Below are 8,292 nucleotides of genomic sequence, written 5' to 3' on the forward strand. Positions count from 1 at the left end.
AACCACAACCATATAAAATTAAAATAAAAGAAATAGAGGGGGAAGAAGAAGAAGATAAAGAGAGATAGAGGAGATGGAGATTGAGATTGAGAGTTTAGATAGTAAAACCTGGATGTGCTTGCATGAATGTAAATGAAAACCTTGAATACTTGCATAAACTTACCATGGCCTCCTCTTCTAAATCTTCAAGTCTTGTCATCAACTTAAGAACTTAGACTAGAAGGCTTAAAACCTAAACTAGAATTAAGAAATTACAACCCAATTGAAGACTTAAATTGAAATTAAAGCATAAACTAAACCTATTATAAGCATTAACTAAAAATTATAAAAGCAAACTAGAACTTAGAAAAGCCAAAAATCACAAATTAGAAGGAGAAGAAGAGAAGAAATTTCACTAAGTGAATGAGCAAATTTTTACAAGAGAGGTAGGGGGTATTTATAGGTGGAAGAGAGGAGAAGAGAGAAGATGGAAGTGTAAGAGAAATATTCCTTAAGAAAAGAGAATATTCTCTTCTCTTTCCTCTTTTACAATGCCTTGAATCCTAAGAAAAAAGAAAAAAAATAGAAAGAAGAAGAAGAGAAGATTGTTTACATAGACCTTCTATTTCTAGAAAAATAAACTTCCAATTTTAACAAGTGCTTCATTTTCTTTGTAGATATCTTCTCCAAGCAATAAAATCAAAGCATCTTTGATTTTTCAACCTTCCATAGATGAGAAAATATAAATCTATCCCAAGTAGAATTTCAGAAGTGCCCTTGAGAAGTTGGAGGAGAGAGAGAATAAGGGTGATGACTAGGATTCCTTCAAGAATAAATAAAATACCCATTCTGTCCTTCAGAAAACGTGGAGCATGGGGTGCTTATATAGGTCTCACCATTGTGTTCCTTGCGAAAAATCACACAAAATAGACCCAAATTTCATCCAATTCGGAGTTGGGGAGCCCAAGATATCTCAAGTTGAAGTTGGACTGTCCAGAGCCTTCCAAATGGAATCTTTCGGGTACAGTAAAGTAACTTCTGATAATTTCATTAAGGCCCCTATAATCCGAACTTCCGTTTCACTTTGTCCCCATCCGACTGTCAATAATTATAAATAAACCCCTACAGACCATTTTCACGCATCGTTACGGAAACGACCATAACTTCTTCGTTTCAACTCGGAATTAAGTGCCGTTTGAACCATTGCGAAGCTGACTCGATGGGCTATGCATCCATTTACACTTCTAAAAAGCTTAAAAACATCTCCTTAGCATCATCTCCTTCATTTTCACAAGAATTCACCTAAACCCTGAAAAACATAAGAAAGCACCGAGTAACTCTGTCCAATGTGGTAAAATGTATAATTTATACCCTAAAATTTCACACATAAATGTGCTCATCAGATTCCCCCACACTTGAACATTACTTGTCCTCAAGTAAAGCAAAAACAAAAACTAACCTAGAATGCAGAAAATCCTAACTCACTTTCGTAGGAATCACGGTTGCACTTAGCATGTGCAACAAGCCTTTAAACCCCTAGGTTACCCCTAGTGGACGAGTTGTGTCTCGTGGGTGTTTGCAGTGAATATACACCCAAAATTCAATTGTAAATAAATGTTACAAATTTTAATCATGGCATAAGTAGGACAGTGCACATAATCGCAAAAAGTGTTCAACTAATGATCAAGGAGCCAAAGGTTCCCCCACACTTGAATTTTATCACCCCACATCAATTCATGTAACAAGCATGCATCAAGTTCAAGGGATCTCCTCATATTTTCTGAACACTACTCATCTTCAAGTAAACCCCCCATAGCATCGATGGAACCAAAGACTTAGGCATTGAGTATTGTTGACCATACTTTTTTTTTTTTTTTTTCAGGCATTAAGGCAAAAGTTTTTTTTTCTTTCTCAACCACAAACTCTATTTCTACTCCACTACTGTTCTCTGAATGACATGGTGGAGCATACACCAGACACCCAAATACTTGGTAGCTTCGCTTTTTGCATATATCCATAAGACATTGAGACATTGATGCTAAAGTTTTTTTTTTTTTTGAGTTTCCTTCCAAGGAATTTCGATCAAGTCACCCTGCTTCATGAGGCATAGTGCCCTGTCTAGTCCTAAGGAATTCCACTTTCTTTTCTGTTCCTTGTTTTTTTTCTTTTTCTTTTTTTTTCATTCACTTCCACTTTCATGCCTTACCTTGCCACAAACAAATTGGTCTCAACTACTAGCCAAAAGATCAAAGGGGTCCATAAACACATAGAGGAATCTAACCATCACATGAAGTAGCACTCATATTTTCAAACTCAATCCCCATCACCGGATACAAACCAACTACCATCCTTGAAAAGGGATTTTTTTATTATTTCTCATGCTAGGAGGGCACCTAATTCCCTCTCACTCTCGCTTTGCAAATCGAAGAGACTTATGTACATACCCAAAAACTATCGCCACAATCAAAATTCACAAAATTCAAAATTCACAAAATTCACAATTAAAGTCCAACACACCCCCCCACACTTAATTCATGCAGTGTCCTCAATGCATGCAGAAAAGAAAGAATAAGGACAATGGAGGGGATACATACCAGGATATCAGGGGTCAAGGTAAAGAGGCTCATGGAGATTCATGACCTCTTCGTCAACTGGAGTAGGCATCTCTATGTACGGCTTCAATCTTTGGCCATTGACCTTGAAAGTAGCTCATGTACTTGGATTGAGGACTTCAACAGCCCCATGAGGATAAACTTTTTGAACAATATAGGGCCCATCCCATCTAGAACGCAGCTTACCTGGAAAGATATGTAAACGAGAATTATACAACAAAACATTCTGGCCTACCTCAAAAGATTTTCTCAAAATGTGCCTATCATGGAAAGCCTTGGTTTTTTCCTTGTAAATTCGAGCATTCTCATATGCCTCATTCCTAAGCTCTTCCAACTCAGATAGTTGGAGTTTCCTATGGGCACCTGCAGTGCGTAGGTCAAAGTTAAGCTTCTTGATAGCCCAAAAGGCTTTGTGCTCAATCTCTACAGGTAAGTGACATGCCTTTTCATACACCAGACGGTACGGAGATTGACCAAGATTGGTCTTGAAGGCTGTCCTATGGGCCCACAACGCATCTATCAATCGGTTAGACCAATCCTTGCGGTTCGGGTTGATGGTTTTCTCAAGAATTTGCTTGATCTGCCTATTTGAAACCTCAACCTGGCCACTAGTCTGGGGATGGTAGGGTGTGGCCAACTTATGGACGACACCATACTTTTTCATGAGGGCCTCAAAAGGCCGATTACAAAAATGCTTGCCCCGATCACTAATGAGAGCCCGGGGAGTACCAAAACGGGAGAAGATGTTCTCCTTCAGAAATTTCACAACCACCTTGTGGTCATTGGTCTTACAAGCAACTGCCTCAATCCATTTGAACACATAGTCCACAGCAAGTAATATGTATAGGTTACCAAAAGAGTTAGGGAAAGGCCCCATGAAATTAATACCCCATACATCAAACACCTCAACCACCAGAATTGGGTTGAGGGGCATCATATTTCTCTTAGTAAGACGCCCTAAGGATTGGCATGAAGAACATGCCCCTGCAATAAGTAAAGCGTCTTTAAACAGACTAGGCCAATAAAATCCACACTTGTAAAACTTTGGCGCATGATCTTATTAGGCCCAAAATTGCCTCCACAAGCCTGATCATGGCAAAAAGATAAGACAGATTGTTGCTCATGATCGGGACACATCTCCGGATTACTTGATCCGGGCAGGTCTTAAAAAGATAAGGATCATCCCAAAAGAAATACTTAACTTGTGAAAAGAAACGATTCTCATCTTGGGTGGACCAATGTGCAGGTGTCACACCGTAGCGGATAATTAACAATGTCAGCAAACCAAGGTTCACTAGACACGCCATCGGATACTCATCGGAAAATTCTCGTTGTGGAGAATCAACGATCAAGGAATTAGGCAGCCAGGATAAAGGGTCGCAACCAAATTTTCACACCCTTTCTTATCCCTAATTTCAAGATCAAATTCTTGTAACAAAAGGACCCACCTAATGAGGCGAGCCTTGGCATCTTTCTTCTGCACAAGATATTTGATAGCTGCATGGTCAGTATAAACAATCACATGTGATCCAACCAAGTAGGGCCTAAACTTCTCTAAAGCAAACACAACGACTAAAAATTCTTTCTCGGTGGTGGTATAATTAATGCGTGCATCATTAAGAGTCCTACTTGCATAATAAATCACATGGGGCAATTTATTGATTCTTTGCCCAAGAACAGCCCCTATAGCAAAATCAGAGGCATCACACATAAGTTCAAATGAAACTGTCCAAATTGGAGCTTGAATAATGGGGGCTGAAGTCAACGCTCTTTTCAATTGCTCAAAACTATCATGACACTCAGAAGAGAAATCAAATGGGCAGTCCTTTGCCAAAAGAGAGGTGAGAGGTTTAGCTATCTGGCTAAAGTCCTTGATGAATCTTCTATAAAAACCTGCATGGCCAAGAAAAGATCGAATGTCCTTCACACTCTTGGGTGGTGGTAAATTGGCTATAAGGTCCACCTTAGATCTATCAACCTTGATCCCTTCTTTGGACACAATGTGACCAAGAACTATACCTTGCTTTACCATGAAGTGGCACTTCTCCCAATTCAGGACCAAGTTCTTTTCTATGCATCTTTTAAGAACCAAAGAGAGATGATGCAAGCAATTAGAAAAAGTAGAGCCGTGAATAGAAAAATCATCCATAAACACCTCTAAGAAGTGCTCTACCATATCAGAAAAGATACTCATCATGCACCTTTGGAATGTAGCAGGGGCATTGCAAAGCCCAAAAGGCATACGCCGGTAAGCAAAGGTTCCATAAGGGCATGTGAAAGTGGTCTTGTGTTGGTCCTCTAGAGCAATAAAAATTTGGTTATAGCCTGCATAACCATCAAGAAAATAATAATATTCATGGCCAGCTAGTCTCTCTAACATCTGATCAATAAAAGGTAAGGGGAAGTGGTCCTTCCAAGTTGCCGCATTCAATTTTCTATAGTCAATGCACACTCTCCATCCTGTTTGGATACGGGTTGGAATCAACTCATTATTAGCATTCTCAACTACAGTGACTCCTCCTTTCTTAGGCACAACCTGCACAGGACTCACCCATTGGCTTTCAGAAATAGGATAAATGATGCCATGATCCAAGCATTTTAGGATCTCTTTCTTGATTGCCTCTTTCATCACAGGATTAGCCCTCCTTTGGGGTTCCCTAGAAGGTGTGGAACTCTCCATCAGATGTATATGATGTTGAACAATGGAGGGGCTAATACCTTTGATGTCAGACATGGTCCAACCTATGGCTTCCTTATTGTCCTTTAGAAGCTTAATCAACTCTTCTTCCTGAATAGAAGTCAAATCAGAAGCAATAATAACAGGAAGAGTATGATCATGTCCTAAGAAGACATACTTGAGGTTGGAGGGCAATGCCTTCAACTCTAATATGGGGGGCTCAATAATAGAGAATTTGGGAATGCAAGTGGATAGGGGTCCAAGGGGCTCCAAAGGTGGTTGGATGCTCCAGACCTCAGATAAAGGAGTATCATCAACACCCTCCAATTCTTGCATACATTCTTGAAATCCCGAATCAAAATCAATCTCAAAGAACGTATCAATATCATCGGAAAATCCTTGAAGCATATGCACCTCTTCATCCATGTCAGGCTGCTTGCCCAACCTAAACACATTGAAGTCAATAGAAGTATTGCCAAAAGATAATTTCATGAGACCATTCCTGTAATTGATTAAAGCATTACTGGTAGCTAGGAATGGTCTACCCAATATGATTGGGATTTGGTCCTTGAAGTTGGCAGTGGGTTGGGTATCTAAAATAATAAAATCTACAGGAAAAATAAATTCCCCAACCTTCAACAGGACATCCTCAATCATTCCCTTAGGAACTTTAACCGACCGATCTGCAAGTTGAAGAGTAATTTTGGTCGGTTTCAGTTCTCCCAATCCCAATTGTTGGTAGACATGAAAGGGTAAGAGGTTCACACTTGCACCAAGGTCCAATAAGGCATGATCAATAGTAGTATGGCCTATAGTGCAAGAGATGGTGGGGCTTCCCGGATCCTTATGCTTGGCTGCTACTGGCTGTGAGATTAGAGAACTAATGTTAGCAGCCAAGAATGCCTTTTTGGGCACATTGTTGGTCCGCTTTTGGGTGCATAAGTCTTTGAGGACTTTAGCATAAGCAGGGATCTGGGCAATAGCATCCAACAAGGGGATATTCACCTGAACCTGTTTGAACACATCCAATATCTTCTCCATAGAAGGAAACTTCTTGCTAACCAACCTATTTGGGAAAGGGGCAGGTGGGGTATAAATTCTTTCAGGGTTGGTCTTTTTAACTTCCTCAACAGAATCCTCTTTGGTTTCCTCAACCAAATCATCTGGTATATCTTTAGGTTCATCAGACGAACCTGAAACTGTAGGCACTTCAATGGCCTCTTCAGAAGGGGGAGAGTCAACAGGAGTATGAGATGATAAAGACTGAGGTGCACTAGCCTGTTGATACTCACGGCCACTCCTTAAAGCATAAACAACATTTACTTGTCTAGAGGGCCCTTGGTGCTATTGGCCTTGTGCAACATTGGTTGGAGGAGCTTGGGTACCTTGCTGAATATGAACCTGATGCCTAGGATTTGGCTCAGGCTGGCTAGGTAACTTTCCTGTTTCCTTCTCATGCTGGATTGTGACAAGCTGGGTGAGTTGTTTTTCTATGTTATTGTGGCTTATCATGAGAAGAGCTATCTTGTTGTCCATCTCATTCAGTGTTGTTGCCTCTCCTATATTGGTAAACCCTGGGGGTTGCTGATAAGGTGCAAGGAGAGGAGGCCTAGCAGAATTAATAGAAGGTCCTGGATGAGGACGAGGGGGAAAGGGGTTAGGAGACATTCCTTGGCTTTGTGGTGCATAGTTGGTCCTTTAGGCACCAACCTGGCCTTGATGGTTAAAGTTGGATGGGCCTGCTTGGTTCCCTTGATTCCATGAGAAATTGGGGTGATTTCTCCATCCTGGATTGTAAGTATTGCTATATGGGTTATTTTGGTAGAGAGCACTTACATTCTCAGTGCTAGAATTTCCCACCAAGGTGTTGGGGCATTCCTCAGAAAGGTGTCCAGGGGTTTGGCACCAACTGCATACCGACATATGGTTGACCTGGTTGACTGGATTAACTGGTATAGACTCTTTAAGAACTATGGACTCCAACCGTTTTATGAGGCTATCAAGTTTGGCCTCCTTGGCTGGCATACCCTCAATGAGATACCCCTTAGTGGTCCTTTCAGTCTCTTGGGAAGATTCCCATTCCCTAGTCTTATCAGCCAAATTGGTTAAGAATGTCCATGCATCATTCTCCTCAGAAAAAGAAGTAAGTCTGCTGGACACATAGACTCTACAAGTTGCTTGGTCTGATAATCAATACCCTCATAAATAATTTGGCATAGCTGCCACAAGTCAAAACCATGGTGAGGGCATTCTAAGAGGAGGTCCTTGAATCTTTCCATGAATTTAAAAAAGGACTCATGTGGTTTCTGCCTGAACTGGAGGATGTCACTTTTAAGCTTATTGGTCTTGTGAAGAGGGAAGAATTTTCTCAAAAAGACAATGGTGAACTCATCCCATGTATTAATGGAGTTTGTTGGCAGTCCATAGAGCCACTTCTTGGCCTGGTCTTTCAGGGCAAAGGGTATAAACCTAAGCCTAACTGCATCATCAGTCAAATTCTGGACCTTAATTAGAACACAGACCTCCTTAAATTTCCTAAGGAAGAGATATGCATCCTCATTAGCCATCCCATGGAAATGGGGTAGCATGCTGATGAAGTTGGTCTTGAGTTCATAGTTATTCCTTGTAACAACAGGCAGACTAATGCATGAGGGCTGTGCAGCCTTGGTGGGGTAAAACCTATCCTTAAGAGTCTTGGGTTGTTGGTCACCCATGGTCAAAAGTGGTAGAGAAGGTGGTCTTCTAATAAGACGATTACTTGAATCACGAGTCCACACCTTAGCCACCTAAATAGATATGAGGTCTCCTTTAGAAAAATTAAAGAAAAATAAAACACTTAAAAAAAAAAAAAAAAAAAAAAAAACTAGAAACAAGAGGGACCCCAAGGTAGATAGTGCATCTCTATCCCTCAAAAATCGAAACAATGGTTCAAAAGCTGTAAGGATGCCATATAGGTTGACTGCAAGAGAACCCGTATAGTCTTCTATAGCCACCTACGTGCGACTCCAATATGGATTCTGATGT

At 40.6% G+C, this 8,292-nt stretch overlaps 1 non-coding gene across 1 annotated transcript; it reads left to right on the top strand.

Moving 5' to 3' along the window:
* The first annotated feature begins 7,500 nt into the window (after positions 1-7,500).
* On the top strand, positions 7,501-7,607 carry LOC122653386. Its single transcript, XR_006331816.1, has one exon. It is a non-coding gene; the product is annotated as a small nucleolar RNA R71 (small nucleolar RNA).
* Positions 7,608-8,292: the final 685 nt, after the last annotated feature.

This window comes from Telopea speciosissima, chromosome 2 (assembly GCF_018873765.1).
Source record: "Telopea speciosissima isolate NSW1024214 ecotype Mountain lineage chromosome 2, Tspe_v1, whole genome shotgun sequence".
Lineage (NCBI taxonomy): Eukaryota > Viridiplantae > Streptophyta > Magnoliopsida > Proteales > Proteaceae > Telopea > Telopea speciosissima.